This window comes from Bombus impatiens, unplaced genomic scaffold (assembly GCF_000188095.3).
Source record: "Bombus impatiens unplaced genomic scaffold, BIMP_2.2 scf_0049, whole genome shotgun sequence".
Lineage (NCBI taxonomy): Eukaryota > Metazoa > Arthropoda > Insecta > Hymenoptera > Apidae > Bombus > Bombus impatiens.
This window is the reverse complement of record NT_176468.1, coordinates 539,897-556,578: the sequence shown is the minus strand read 5'-3', so window position 1 is coordinate 556,578 and position 16,682 is coordinate 539,897. Positions and strand designations below refer to the sequence as shown.

Below are 16,682 nucleotides of genomic sequence, written 5' to 3'. Positions count from 1 at the left end.
GAAAATATTCGGAAACTAAGAAACATGAAAAAACAATACGAAACCGTTGATAAGATATCAAAAGGTAAGGAAAGTAACAAGAAAGAAGGATGCGAGAAATGCTATAACTTTTTACTTGCCATGATAAATAATATAGAAATACAATATTTTATGGAATGTCTAAGTATATAGAAATACGTGTAGGTATACAAACTATATAAAGTAAAATATTTGTTACAATATTATAGAGGCTGAAGTAAATCTAAGATATTTCTTTAAGTATGTTTATAAAGATAGGAATTTGCATAAACATTTATAATTTATTATGAAACTCAAGAAAGCTATAGTAATTACAGATGGCTATAATAAGAAATAAATAGAGAAATAATGATAATTCTTTTAGATTTTGTATTTACGTTTTAAATAAAATAAGGAACAGAATTGAAAAATCATTTCTCTGGAAAATACGTGGTCAATGTTGGAAAGAAATTTCTCTGAGCAATTTTAAGCTCCTTATTGGATCCGCATGACACGAAATCCTGACACGTGTCCGCCTAAGGACGTATAGGTATTAGAACTCTGTGCGTGAGATAAAGGAACTTGGAAAGGTCATTTTTAATTTCGTATGACGCAACTGGTTTAAGTAACGCGTTTGCACATATTTGCGCCCCGTTATCGCTACTCTCCTTGCTACGCATATATATAGGATGGTTCATGCAGCTGGGATAAATCCGTGTTTCTTTTTTGATCGCAATCTGCAACGAGTGCAAATACAAATAAAAGATAAAAAAGTCGAAGAATCGTATTTATCTTTATATTCATAAAGGTAGATGTCCATTTGCGAGACAAGGCCATCGTTGAAATTTGAATCCTCCATAGGCAGACTAGATCATTCGTGTCCATATCTAAATTCGTTTTTGCTGTTCTGGACTTTCAAGAGATCTTAAAACTTAATTACAACAATTCTGAGATATTCGTTGCAAGTCTTCGTTACGTTAGAAAGTCAATGTTTCAATGAGAAGTATTCGAAAGATTTTTCAAAGATGTTAAAAATTCGTTTCGAAGAATTTCGGGGGATAAAATTTCACTAGAAGATTTAATCTGAATTAATTGTTCTATTCGACGGGGCAGCCAGCTACGCTCGTTAAGGCCCAGAACTGAAAACGACGTGTCGCGAGTTCGAATCCTCGGCATACAGAGAGGAGCACAATTAGCAGCGGACTGAAAAAAGTTTTTCTTATTAAAAGAAACATACACCATTTATTAGAAGCATTTGTTCTATTCATAGGAATATCGTGATGATATCAACGAATGTTTAAGAGACGAAAGAAAAAAAGAAGAAAAAAGGAAACAGAAAATGATAAAGAAATTCTGGTTAATCTGTTGCAACGAAATCATTCCCCTTGAACGACCTCATCACCAGACACCATCATGCGTTTCATAGTAGACGAAGCATACGACAGAAAAACTGTTTCGTGGCCAAATGGGTGCTGGGCGTGCATCTCGATGGTTTCTATCGCGGCAGAAATAAAGTCGCCGGAACGAATGCGGGGGCAGAGGCTTCTTAAAATAGCGTCGAGACCTCTGGATGGACCTCGCCGATTGTGCGTATCTCTTGGACATGATGAAACAAAGAGACGAGTCGATCATCGTCATTCGTTATAGAAAATCGGAGAAGCAATGTAGGAGGATATTTCCAAACTGGTGATACAAACCAAAAATGGATGAATTTTACGTGAAAGATGAGACGAAAAGTAACATTTGTTTAGTTATACGTATAGGGAAACTCGTTTCCAAGTAAATCGATGTTAAAAGTTCGTTAAATACTCGAACAATTGCTTTGGTTTCTGTTTCTTTTAATCGAAAAGATACAGTGAACGTTTTTGCGAATAAATGAATCGCCAGGGAAATTAATCTTAATCTCTTGAGGTATATTAGCATATAATGCATACAATTAGACTTTATTTTAATTTAAGTGCGATTGTAATTAATTGTAAGTGATACGCAGTATTTTAGAGAAATATTTCTGTGTATACGAGATTCTTTTTCAAATCATCGTGCATTTCAGATCATTGTGTTCAATAATCAAGTATTTGTACATTATTTTTTGCAGAAGAAAATTTCTGTAATTTTAGTTAATTTGTCTCTACAAGAAGTTACCGCTTAATGACCAAGTACTTGGATATTATTCTTGTAAGAAAAGAAAAAGATAATTATCTTGTCGTGGTCTTAATATATATGCCCTTCAAGAGGTTAACATCCAATGGTCACATATTTGGATGTTATCTTTCCAAGAGAACTAAGTAACAATTCTCGTCTTCTGGCCATAATAAATTCTTGAACAAATTATTTCATTCGATCTGTTCAAATTGTTGGATTATAGTAAACGTCTCGTACAGTAGATTTGATCAAAGAATTATACAACAATTACCGCCATACAAATAAAGCTTAATAAATTCCATATTACAATGTAAAATCCTATTATGGTAATATTATAATTATTATTGTTATATGACAGAATTCAAAAAATTCAATATTTTCTTATATAAAATTCTAGTACATTACGTACAGATTCTATCAAAAATTGTATACAAATTTTGGTCCATCGTAAACTTTTCAAATTTCAACGAATTCCATATTACACCGTCGAATTACAATTACACAGTGATATTACAAGAATTCAGTATGCAACTACGTTGTACGTACAATCTTTGTCGACAAAAGCGAATAATAAAAGAGAAAAGAAGGCTTAAATAGACGTGGAATAGAAGGCGGAGAAAAGAAGAGAGACGAATAGGAGGAAAAAAAAAGGTAGTCGTTTTGCTCTCTTGAAGTCGTTGATTAGCGAGCGACCAATTGACGTGCTCCGTAACTCATCCATTCCCTTTTCCCATCTTTTTTCTTTCTCTTTTTTTCTTCGTTCTTCTTAACGAACGATCCCATATTGTCGGATAATTTAAGCTAGTTTCCTTCGTGACGATGCTCGTTTCGGGAATGCAGGGTCGTTTAACCTTTGACTTCGTAGTCACACCGGAATCGCGTGAAGAGTATTCGTGGGATTTCGAGCATCCGTCTACGAACTTCAGTTCTACTTATCTTCGACTCTGTTTAATGACCGATTATCGTTGGTGAAAACAAGATATGATAATTAAGAGGAGGAAATTGTGTCGTTCCCTTGTTTCCACTAGATGTTGTTGTGAAGAAAAACGAATACCACGTGGTATTTTCTACAGTTCTACGTAGTTAGAAGTTACGATATTTCTGATCGTTTCTGACTTTTTTGTAATAGTCGATCGTCATTGGTAAACAATATATCGTAATTAAAAGAAGAAAATTACGTCTGTTCCTTTTATTCGTTAGATATTCTTAAGTATAGAAGAAATAGGGCTATGTGATATCTTTTATAGCTACATGTAGTTAGAAGTTATTATTTTTCTATGAAACCATTCAATTTTTATATCGTATATATTATATATTATGTTACATAGAATAGAAATTTCATTTTTTAATTTTTTTTTAATTTTTCCATCGAGACAACGATCTACAGTGAGATCCGTTATAACGAGACGCGATAAAGTGCACGCGTACCGAGCGAAAATTCAAAGTCGATTTTCTCGAAAACAAAGCATCAAAAGAAAAATTTTTATTCTATATTTTCGACTTCTTTTTTCGCGTAGTACCACCAGTTACCAACCATCTTTGTTTCATTTAATGGTTAATTAAATTGTTGATTGTGTATATATTGTTGAATTAAAAAGGAAAGAGTACATATTTTTATAGTTCGATTGAGATAAAAGTTACATGCAAATAATTGCGGCTGCTATATATGCACTTTGAAGGAGATACGTATAATAGAACGTATATAGTAGTTCGTTATGGCTTTCCGTCTGGTTGGTGTGATTTTATTTTTGATCAAAGCTGTTATTGTTGTTTCATCAGACCATCTCTTTCTATCCTCCTCTTTATTGTGCGATCGATAGGCTATTTATACGAGGTTCTTTACCTCTTACAGTTTATTTAAATATAATATGAAACGGATTATTATTAAACACAGTGTGAGAGAAGATCTTGAAATTAACTTTTATTCTTTAACATAATTGCATGCATTGCGTTATACAACAGAACGTATTGACATAAATACGAATAAAAATTACAAACTGCTCATTTCTTTTAGCATATTGTGCCAGTTTAATGTGACATATAAATAAAAAAGATCTTCCAAAATTGGAAATGAACGGTAAAGAATTTCTCGGAAACGAACGTACGAGCGCAAACATTTAAGGAAGTGTTACATGACCCGATCCACTTCTCGAAGAAAAATTCCCGAAAAAGTAAAAACAAAAATTTCTCTTTAATTCAGCTCCAATTAAGCCGACCCGAACCACTTCTCAAAGAAAAGTCTCAAAAAAAAAAGAAAATAAAAAATAAGAAACAAAAATTCCTTGATAATTTATTCTTCAATTAAACAAGACACTATAATTACTGTGTTTCATTATATTAGAAATTTCTTCGTTATGTACTAGATCAACTTACACGCGTATGATATATATATATATATATATATATGTTACAGGTAGTAAATCAAACGACTAAAAAAAGTTTTTAGTTTTAGAAAGCATCGCATGACTCAACACACTTCTAAAGAGGAAAGATTAAAAAGAAAAGAAGAGCAGAAAAAGAAAAAGAAAGAGAAAAAGCAGAAGGAAAAAATTTCTCATAATTCAACGTGGCTCCAATTAAACATGACAGTATAATTACTATACTCGATCATGTTGGAGAATTCTTTATTATGTAGTGGATGAACTCGTAACCTCCTAGGTGATGGATCTATTTCCTCGTATCGTGAAACGAATACCGATGCGTAAGTTACTTGTAATGGGAAGTTATATAACTCTGGACAGGCAGGCAAATTGAACAGTACCGTTATGTACCGCAACTGCGATAATCGAACTCCGCCCATAATTAAATTATCCTTTAATTGGATCACAATGCGACTATACACGGGACCCACGTTTCCTCGCGATGCATCATGTGGGTCCTATAAACGTTTCTTTTTCGAATCCATCGTTAATACAACCTCCGCATCTGCCATAAATCTTTGGTTGCTCGTAATTCTTCTCGTTCTCTCCTACTTACAGTATTTTTAGCTCGTCCTGTACACGTAAAACCGTTTTCTATTTACTCTTCGAGTTTCTCGTCTCTTGTTCCATTGCCATCAAGTTTGCCTGTTAACCCATTCAGCGTTCCATGAAAGTTTCTTTCGTAGACGTTTCTTCTTGCTGCTTGGCATATTTATTGCACCTTTTCCCTGTCTTTCTAATATTTATTTATTTCCATCGTACGATAGACAGGCGTATTCTCAAACCGTAGGAAATTTGTTCTTTTCTATGAAGCAAATTATGTTTCCTATAATTAATATATATAAATATATAAGGTGATGTGCGTGATAGGTAATTGAAGGAACACTCGAATATATTTAACGACAAATATTTATTAACAAATATATTCGGTACACTTGGCGTAAAACTCGTGGTTATTAATTTCGGTTATTAATTCGATATGCTATACGAGTTCGGACGATGATTGCCTGAGATTCGGACAGGCGTCTCGCGACTGACTTTCCATCACCATGATGCTGCATAGGAAAAACTATGATGGAGTGTGTCTAAGGACACGAGATCATGAGAAAAGTGAGGGAAATGCACGTCGCTGTTAATTAGCTAAATTTTGAGTTGATGGTTGGAAAAGGGCGCTAACCACCCTTGAGAAAAAGTTGCTAGCAGGAAGCGTCGTACGTGAGGAAAGCAGATTTCCAGTATCTTCCCGTAGTAGGTGGTAGGTATAGAGACTGTTAAGACAGATTATTTGTTCCTTTTGGAGGACCTTGGCTAAATAAATCCTAAGATTTGTAGCGGGTCCTTAGGCTAACTGAAAATATTCAGTAAGAAGAATCATCTTGCCCGAAGGATAGGGTCTTTGCATAGCGAGCCACGGGACAGAAACCGTTAGAAAGTTTGCTTTTATTTATTAAAATAATAATTTATTTATTAAAATTGCGATCAATTCTCGCGTTGAGAATTTTCAGTAATTTTTCTGGCGTGGCGCAGTGACATGGCTGATTATTTATAATAAGTTAATACTTATTATAGTTAAGTATAATTTATAAGTGAGTGTTATAAATAAGTGAATATTACTTAATTTAGGTAACTAATTGGCTACATATATATAAGATTAAATTCTTTTTAGGGTTATTTGTTATTAGATATTTATTATCGGATGGTGGGATATTTGAAATTTAAAAATGTAGTAGAAAATTTAAAGATGCAGAAGTATGGCAGAAAAGATAGAAAATATTAAAACCGTAGCATTCGTTGTATAATAGTTTGCACGTGAAGCTTTTCATGGAAGGTTCAGTTTTTTAATTGCGTTGATTAAAATATGAATTTTTCCACAGTCTGTTTATTATACGTATATTTTGTCGCTTATATTTGCATATGCATTTTGCTATAATTCTGATTTTCAATCTGTATCCGTATTTACATCTTCATTTTAATGCCATATTAATGTCAAACGTAAACAAAGGATACCTACGAGTATTGCATATGTCATTCACGTAAATGTGATTCACCGAGCAATGGATTGACCTTTAATTCGATCATGCCTCCTAGTCGTATGTTACGTTTCTATTGAATATCGCTGAATGTCATGATGCATATATACAACACAGCATACAAATTACCCGATTTAATATTATAATTACCTGATGGAAAACCGAGTGCCCAATTTTACAAATTCCTCCTTAACCGTTACGTTACTATCGTATACTTCTACGCTCAAATTCACAAAATTATGTAAAAATAATACATCGATAATAATTCACAGTAGGATGTAAAAGTAATAAATAATACACACGAAAATAAAAACAAACGGTATAACGGTACGTAGTAGCCGACATAGTCGTCATAGCACTCTGTTTAGTATACGAATTCTGTTTTCTTATTTTTTCCCCGGTTACGGCGAAGAGCCGTAGGTCGTTCGGTTTAGCGTAGTGGCAACAGAAGCATCGTGTCGGCATACCACCGCAATGTACCCAATTTATCCCCTTTGCCGCGGGTCTTAATTAATTAATCTTCCAATTGAACCTCATCATTGCTTATCTTATCGCGTTGGAACGCTCGAAAGACTGCACGCGGCCAAACGTTCTGCTCTCTCTGTGGTATTCCTCCACCGCGAGAAATTCGTTTCGTCGCGTGGGTTCATTGCACCGTTTCAACATAGAACGAACAAGAATATTGGACGTTGCGATATACAGGGCGATTCTTTCCCTAGGGGTCTCCCTGAAGGAGCTCCGATCACTGCGATTTTAACCGGATCATACAGAGTGTTTCGTTTAGCTTGGATTTCCCCATTGGTTTAGTTACTTTTATCAACAGAACAGATCGGGGCAAATTTGGTTAGATTAAAACGGCCAACATCGTGACTCGTGATTTTTTCTTACCTGAGGTTATTTTTTAATTTTTTTAAGATTCTAACGAGATTGTTTTAAACAAAGAGGTTTTTTTTAACGCTAATTTTTGTACATATCGGATGTATTTTTTTATCTTCGATGGAGAAGTGTTAAGGCAGTCTTCAAGTTATTTACATTCCATCCAATTGATACGAATACTAATGTGACAATCTTACGACGATTTAAAAAGTTAATGAAAATCTGAAGAATCTTGAAAAATAAATAAAATCTTAATAATTATAAAAATCAAGTTATTTACATTCCTTCTAATTGGTACGAGTATTAATATGACTATCTTACGACGATTTAAAATGTTAATGAAAATCTGAAGAATCTTAAAAAATAAATAAAATTTGAAGAATCTTAAAAAATAAATAAAATCTTAATAATTAAAAAAAATCAAGTTATTTACATTCCATTTAATTGACACGAGTACTAATATGACAATCTTACGACGATTTAAAATGTTAATGAAAATCTGAAGAATCTTGAAAAATAAATAAAATTTGAAGAATCTTGAAAAATAAATAAAATCTTAATAATTTAAAAAATCAAGTTATTTACATTCCATTTAATCGACACGAGTACTAATATGACAATCTTACGACGATTTAAAAAGTTAATGAAAATCTGAAGAATCTTAAAAAATAAGTTAAATCTTAATAATCTAAAAAATAAATAAAATCTTAATAATTAAAAAAATCAAGTTATTTACATTCCATCTAATCGATACGAGTATTAATATGACAATCTTACGACGATTTAAAAAGTTAATGAAAATCTGAAGAATCTTAAAAAATAAGTTAAATCTTAATAATCTAAAAAAATAAATAAGAATCTTCGTATCAAAAAATACTAGATAATCCTAATTAAATCCTAATAAGAGTGCCTTCAATGACAAAACTTCTGAGAAGAAAAGAACCTTCACATGGTCGCAAGAATTCATTGGAAAGTCTTATTCGTAAATCTCCATGTCACGTAAGCGCTATCTATTCGGTATCTCAAGAACATGGAAAGAACTCGTGTCCCTTAGTGTGTTTCGTTCGACGTTGGTAACCCTTATCAAGGATACGTGATGCCGTAATCGCATCGAGTGGATGATGGCTTGGCAGGCCTGAGACGAGAATACGCTTCCTTCGAGTCTGTTCTATTGTCCAGATATCAAGGAAGAATTATCTTGGACGTTTCGTAAGACGTCTCACAGGCGGCAATGAAGGAAGTTCATTGTTCGATCGCCGACGATCTATCGGAACGCGGCCATAGAAATAGTCATTTCAAGATAATTCTGTATATGATGAAAAAACGAGGATCTTTATCTGTTCGATGGGCTGGAGTATTTTTCCTTTCTTATTGTCGGTATGATTCATGTTAAAGCAGCGATGTATAATTATATAATCCAGTAACGGTTTGATAATATTAACACGTGTGTCTTGTGCGTTCCATAATTTTTATAATATAAATATTTATATTCTGATATATCACGGAACATTTACATTTAAATTTAAAAATATTCTTAAAGCGTTCATAGGATATAAGAAAATAAAATAAATAATCAGAAAACAAACACGTAAGAATGTTACATAAAAAGTCATCTGCTAACACAAAAAGCAACGGCGATTTTGTTTTACTGTATCAACGATGAAAGCGACGAATGCGATATAATTTTCTAATTGCCCTCGATGTATTCACAATTGGTCTCCCACGGAGCGTATCTCCCCAGTCGGGCATACTATTTACTATATTAAGTAGCTATAAAAAGAATTGACATTTATCTTTCTTTCCTAACCATGCGTTTTTTTTTTTTTTTTTGTTACCAGAATCTATATTTCATTTCGATATTATCAGATTTTTCTCAGTCGTATGAAAGTACTATTTGCTACCAAATGACAAACTTATTTAATTAGCGTATAAATGTTATGATAAATACAACGATATACAAATACTTTTTCTAGCCACTGTATGTACGTATTTACGTATAATCTAAGTATACACGGTGGAATCTCATATCTGTCTGTAAGCGTTGTCGTTTCACACAACGCTAAAGAGGCGGTAGCCCGTGAAACGACGGTGCTGGTGCACGTTGACGCGGAAACGCGGCGAACAAGGTGAACTATCTGGACACACACGTGTTGAACTGCTGGCCGACATGTGCGGCATCGAGTGTCGATACGTTGAGGTAGGCCGGCCACCGACCTCTCTACCGAGTTCTAGAGTCGACTCGCTCCGGCCGACTCGTTCTCCGTTCTCAACCGGTGTCCCGTCGCATACCGCTACATTTTTATTTATTTTATCCTCTATACGTGGACCTGTTCCAAATGCGTAATCGAAAATCGTCAGTTAAATCAAAATAGGTAAAAAAGCTACGGGGTGATTTGTTTTCACGTTTCGATGGGGTAACGAAAAAATTGGAATATTGTTTTTTCTCTGTCATACGTTGGATTTTATATTTATTATTTATTCGTTTAACGATACCTCATTTGTATTTTCGGACCTTGAGGGACTTTGGTCTTTACATGCTTAAGACTATGGATTTTAAAAAAAAGATCTTGGTTTGGAGGAAAGAAATTTGATCTTGGAATTAGAAGACAGAGAATCGAACACTTTTTTCTTATCCTATTTATTTAGATAATGTCAGATTTATATGAGAGATATTTGCAATATTGTATTTCTTAAAATTACCATCAGGAATTTGAAAACACTAGCGTTCCAACGTAAAATTCCAATTAAAAAAAGCTTAAGTATAATCGATATTTATTTTCATATTTTAAATTTGAAAAGCAGGAACTTCATTTTCATATATGAATGATTACGTAAGAATTGTATTGTCACGTTCATACATACAAATACGTCGGACGTTTACGTAGCAGTAATTAATAATTAATCGATATACATACAAGTGTTAGACTTATCTGGTTAGCCGTAATATATCGTGAAAGGTAGAAGTTAGTATTCAGTTAGTTTGTAAATATATAGCTTGGCGAATGTTAATTGCAGGCCTGCCATTGAAGCAATCTTTTAAAAAGATTCTCATAATTTCCTACTTCCACCAGTCAAAACTGTTTGTCGTTCGTTAAGTAGGCGTTTCGAAATGAATGTAGCCGGGGATCTTCATTATACACGTTCGTGCTATGAAGAAACCGTTGTTCTCCATAATTAACGCTGCAATCTTGTAATGGTAAAAGGATCCTTAACCCTTTTAATGTTTAAACTAAGGTCAATGTGGGTCAAATAAAAAATTGTCCGGAACAGAAAATTAAATACTAGTCGTTAAAACACAAAAAGTTTTCGTCATTACGCTGGGAAATTTAATTCATTCAATGGATTGCTCACGATTAGTTTCGTTAGATGGAATATATAATTAATGAAACTTTCAGGCGTAGGTTTAAAACCCACGTTTTAATTAGCCTTTTGTCCCAGTACGTAAAGAATACATATTTTAAATGAAGAATGTTCAATGTACCAAAATATAGGAATTTTCAGATTAGAAAATACAATTTCCTTTAAATAAGAAAATAGAAGATAGTAGACAAATGTAATGTAATGTAAAATTGAATAAAGATCTTTTAGCATTATACTTAGAAAATGTAAGAATTTGCAAAAATGCTGTTAAAATATCAAAAGAAAGTTTAATGGAACAAAAAATCCAACTTTTTACGATTTGAAAATCCTCGTATATTTCATAAAATGTTAAACACTAAATTTTAACTAGAAAATTACGAACTAAACGTGCCAAGAAAAATGCACGATACGCTACGCGTGTTTGTGAATCTTTTAGACTTAATCTACGGTCTTGTCGCACCTTGAAGGATATATATATATATATATATGTATACAACTTGCTTGGATACATTTCAATCGGAAAATCAAATGAAGAGAAAACATAAAATAAATCAATAAAACATCTGTCTAAAGACAAGTGCAATGTTTGCAACTTCAATAATTGAAACGATTATAATCGACTATAATGTCGTGCATCTGTTGTACTGTATCTCTTGTGCCAGTCAGACAATGTAGAGCGTCAGATACAGTTCTGCAAGCACGTATGGTGCACGCTGTCCGTTAAAATTTAATTGTATGATTATGGATCGGAATTTCGAGGCAGGGGGCAGACAACGAGCAGAAGATTAGGCGTTATGCAGCTACTGCAATCTTCTTCCGAGTAATTTCTTCTCATAGGCTTTTCAGATTCGTCGTAAGTGATGCAGACTGCTGCATCCCACATTGGACCACGCATTACGTAGGATTTCCTTCTGCCATTCCATCAGTTGCCACGGATAGTAATTGGCACGTAAGTGCAGGCTCGAGATTCACGAGGTTCTCCTTCATTCACAATCTACCTATGAAATTCTACCGGGGAAACGAGGATTTCTAATTTATGGAAAACGATACATTTTGCATTACCTTTCAAGTAGGTCATCGTGTGAGTTATAAAATGGTTCGATGGAGAGGAATTTAGACGAGTAACGCAGAGCGAATTAAACGATGAAAAATGAGGAGAAAAGAGAATTATTTTATACCAAGTCTCCTTCGATTTATCTCGCTCATTGCTAGATACGTACTTTCTGGATAGTTTTAGTTCTCCCGTTTAATACTTTGTATCTCGGTCGTTTTATATGTTCCGAAGTACCGTTTTAAGGTAATGGAGAGTTGAAATTGGATTGAAATTGACTTGGCCTTTGAATCAGCGTATTTCGCCTTATGATCAATTTTAGTAAATTATTAATCCGCCTTTTAGTATTTCGTCCCTGTTTTATCGTATGCACAATCATTCTGTGAATCTTATTTTTAAATTTTCCACAGATGCATAAACCTTCATACTCTACCCATTATTAGAAACACAAATACTCTGTGAATCTTTGTATTTCCAAATCCGCAAAGAAAATCTATCAGAAAAGACATAAACTCCTCACAGTGGCATCAAAATGACAAACTTTTCTTCTCTTGCCTTGCCCCGCTCTATATCGGGTTCTGCCTCTTCGAATCCCCCGAAGCTAATCGTCGGTGAAGACCACGAACAGAATATAAGGACCCACTCGTTTTACAGCTTCTGAACATCGCGACAGGGCGCCCATTAGGAATATTTATGGGGTACCACGATTCTGTCACGTCCAGAAAGTCTCTGTTTCTCTTTTATAACCCCTCGATATCCTTCTCTCTTTCTGGCCAACTGGTGGACGTAATCGAGCGATAGGGTCATTTGTTAACGGTTAGATAGGCCGGCCAGCCTGGTGTGTACGAGTTAGAGAATGGGGACCACTTTCAGTCCTCTCCATTACAGTGGTAGGTACACCGGCGGTCTCGAAAGGTCGAAGCGCATCAAAGTGACCGAGCTACGGCCATTTTACGCAACAAATTGCCCATTGTTTCAGGGATACACAAAAAAAAAGGAAAAAAGAAAAAAAAGAAAGAAGGAACTTCTTCCTACTTTCTGTATTCTGAGATATTTTCCGCGACAATCGTCAACGAAGAGACCCATTGTCAGATACGCTGCGCAATTTCACGTTTCCGTTTTTCTTGAAGCTGTATTTCTTGGAAAAAGTGGATGCTTAACGATGAGAACCGCCTCTTTGGGTTAACTTGGTGGTTTGTTTGGTGGAGTATAGGAATTCTTGTGTATCAACAAGGTACAGAGATGGAAAAGTACTTTTTCTTGGTTTATAGTTAGTATTCGTTAATAATAGCAGGTAGAGAATTATTTCTATAAATCTCGTTTGACTATATTAAATGTTATTTTCTTCGTAAATTTATATATGTAGAGATTTTTGTTGCTACATGATATTAAATTTTGTGTATTTGGATAAGATTAAAAGTGGTACTAGAAGCTCTATGATGCATGTTTCTCTTGTTCTGAAAAATGGTACTAGTATAGAATTGATAATGTGATACTAGGAATCCTTATAACGCTGTATATTATATTACGTTTCATTAGTCGCCAGTTTCATTAGCAAAAAAGAGATTCTGGTGGATAAGATTACAAGTGCATTATATAAAATTACAATAAGATTGTAGCCATTAATTTAATTTTAAAAGAGCGTGCAAAAAAACGTGTTACAGAAAAGTAGGACACGTTCAGCTATACAAAATGTCTTCTTCGCTCCTCATGTTTTGACACTTTCCTTCTACAAACCTCGTGCCACATTTAACGACCTGCAACTATAAACTATCAATAACATATCCTGCTTTACAACTTCCTTCGCTGTCATTCTCTCAAAGTAGTTCTTCACGTATTACGTGGCTATAAATTACTGCGAGACTCTTTGTAAACTTAGTTGCAACGGTGCTCATGCATGAATTACACCCTGTGCACCTATTCCCTCGTGAGTCATATACGTGACTCATCCCTGTACATCAAATAATAATTTCGTGTATGTGTTTGACGACCGATTGGAATCGTCCTATCCATCCCCTAATTCAACGAGTCTCGTTAACACGGGGTAAGAAAGAAACTTCATTCAAGAAAATCGGCTGACTCATCGGTAACCGTGTCGAACGGATCACTGGCAATTTCATGGATGCCAGTGACAGTTTTCTGTGCCAACATCGGGCACCGACACTCCGCGGTTAAAATGGATTTAGGTTTAGCGGGTTCAGTGTATTAAAGACACTCTTGAGCACGGACGTCGGCTGCCAAGTGGCAGGTTCGTTGGACTTGGCAGTCACGGCTCGCGTTTGCTTTCATTTTCGGCTCGATCGGTTCTTCGCGGTAGCGGCCGACTTTACGACATAGCCTTGTGTAGTGAAACTATTTTCACGTGCCGCGAACCATTCACCTCTCGCTGGTATTTTCATCGAGACGACGTGTTCTAACCATTGATAGCCGTCCGACATTTCTGCACGACGTGTAGGTGTCGGTGAACGCGCGCTTTCCTCTTGCAATTGGCGAACAATAGAAATGTTGTGGACGTATTTATGTCCCCTTTGTATGCTCCATACATTACTCTTAATCCTTTTCGAAGCCAATGTATTATTGTCGTGCTGGAAAATACAGTAATATATTAATGTTATGATTTTGGTTATAGTGAAGGATTAAAGTAGTAGAATTAATACATATAGAAAATGATAGAGATATATAAATTACACTTACTCATGAGTTAGATGTATCTGTGCCTCATTTGTATGCCTCGTGTCTAGTGGAAGAAATATGGTTATGTTGTGAAACATGTCGCTTTCCTATTTTATATATGGTAAAGTAAGAGCATAGTATTGGTACAAGTGATAGGTGTAGTTAGCTGATGATGAAGTTGGGTTATTTTGAGATATATTGCGATATAATTAGACGAAGGTTCGACGTTTGATGGGGAGAAGGCACGGTAGGGTCATTGATTTGATGTTCACATTTTGCACACATGTAGCACATGTGATGCATGGCTAATGGATTTTGAGTATGTGAACGATATCGTATAAAATTATGGCCAGAATTTTCTCATGCATTTTACCTATATATTTAGATCTTTGTATCATTATCATCTCTATGTGAATCTTCTGCATTTAAGTATTATAGTATTTTGTATTATTTTAACGTCTGTAACATTTTCCAATTTCAACTTGGGCACATTTTCTCTTCTAAATACAAATCGTTATTTTATTCTTCTACGGTTTCAAGAAATGAAACAGTATGAAAGAACATTCATTATCACATCCCTATGTTTTTCTATAATCATCCAACTACCGCACCTATCAAATTAACCAACCAGAAGTTTTTTCTATCGTCTAAAACGATACAGTAACGATAGTTTACTGCATTTACTTTCATTTTTGGGCAACCATAATGGGTGGGTATAAGCCGAGTAGAAAGTCAAGAGAGAGAGAGAGAGAGAAAGTGGTGGTCCTATTGGTCCTTGGTGTAGGGCTGTGGCTAAAGCTCACTGTTAGCCAGCGCTGGAGCAGCCAGCAACCAGCAGCAGCTAGCAGCAGCATTCCGTACGATCAATACGCAGCGCAAGCTGCGAGCCACGACTACGTGAAAATACAACAACGACTACCATGATCGTCACTGACGAAGACGATGACACGACTACTACGTCCATGACGAGGACTGCCTACGTACGATACCACGACATAACGGCTTGGAGCCTCAGGGAGAGGAGGAGGAAAAGGGAGGAGAACGTTGCCAGGCGACGGAAGCTGCCTACCGCCAGAGTTCATCGTCCTCTGGCATGTTTCTTCTCCCTTCCACCCACCCATTCACCCTCCGTTTATCCTTCTCCTCCCCTTCTCTCCCCGCTTCGCTCGACTTTGTCTTGTTCTCGCTCTTTCTCGTTTTTCATGCTCCCTCTATCTCCCTCTCCCTCTCTAACCCCACGCATGCCCCCCTCCTTGACGGTTCGCTGTTGTACCACTCCCTGATTCCCTCTCTGGCTTCTCTTTTACATTCTCGTTTCTTCTCATCTCATCTTTTTCTCTTTCAATCTGTTTCTTCCTCCTCCTATGTAGAGTGCTCTGGCCCTTTTTCTTCAGGTTTCGTATTTTCCACATCGTCCCACAATGTTCGGTCAATGTTTTCCCTAGTCCGATTTTTCCTAGACTGTTTTCTGCAGCTTTATCGAAGAGTCTATTTCTCTCGGGGGCTCTTCTCATCTGAAGAAAATTACTTTGCTAGGTTATCTCTCTTTCGCTTAGGATTCTCGCCTCCCTTCTTTTTCCCTCTTGTACTCGTCTTACCTCCGCGCATTTATTTTTCCCTTTCGCGTTGGTTTGTTTTCCCTCTTCAACCCTAGTTCCCCTCGATGTGCAAGTGAACGTACACAGAGAACGCGCATGCGCGCATCGTCTCGTGTTATATACACGCGAGTCGACGGGAATCGCAAACGGAGGGCAGCTGCCCCACGGTAATTTGTACTCCACCGACCTTCCGCCTCTGCTCGACTTTTCATCTCTCGAAATTGATACACGCTTCTCCGCGATATTCCACGGCGTCGGTTCGCTCTCTTTTTCCCGGTTATTATGCGCTTTTGAATGCGCGCAGACGTTTTTTAACGATCGTCGCCGGGCCACACCGGTGTACCACGATCAACGCGCCATCTGCGGAACCGTGGACCCGCGAATTAATCAGTACCGACCGCCTGCATTGATTTTACGCCAGAGGATATTTAATTCTGCCACGGCATATCGGATTTTCATGCTCAAGTCATTGTCCCTCCGTTCGGGTATGGCTTCAGCGCTCAACTCGCGACCATTTTTTTCCTCCATTTTCTCT

The 16,682-nt window shown here is 36.0% G+C and overlaps 1 protein-coding gene and 1 long non-coding RNA gene across 3 annotated transcripts in view; one reads left to right on the top strand and one right to left on the bottom strand.

Moving 5' to 3' along the window:
• Window positions 1-16,682, top strand: part of LOC100746123 (failed axon connections) — a 55,544-nt gene that overhangs the window by 31,078 nt on the left and 7,784 nt on the right. The gene's annotated exons all lie outside the window — the stretch shown is intronic.
• Window positions 13,379-16,676, bottom strand: LOC112213803. Its single transcript, XR_002947718.2, has 2 exons — window positions 14,571-16,676; window positions 13,379-14,461 (listed from the first exon to the last, which is right to left on the bottom strand). It is a non-coding gene; the product is annotated as an uncharacterized LOC112213803 (long non-coding RNA).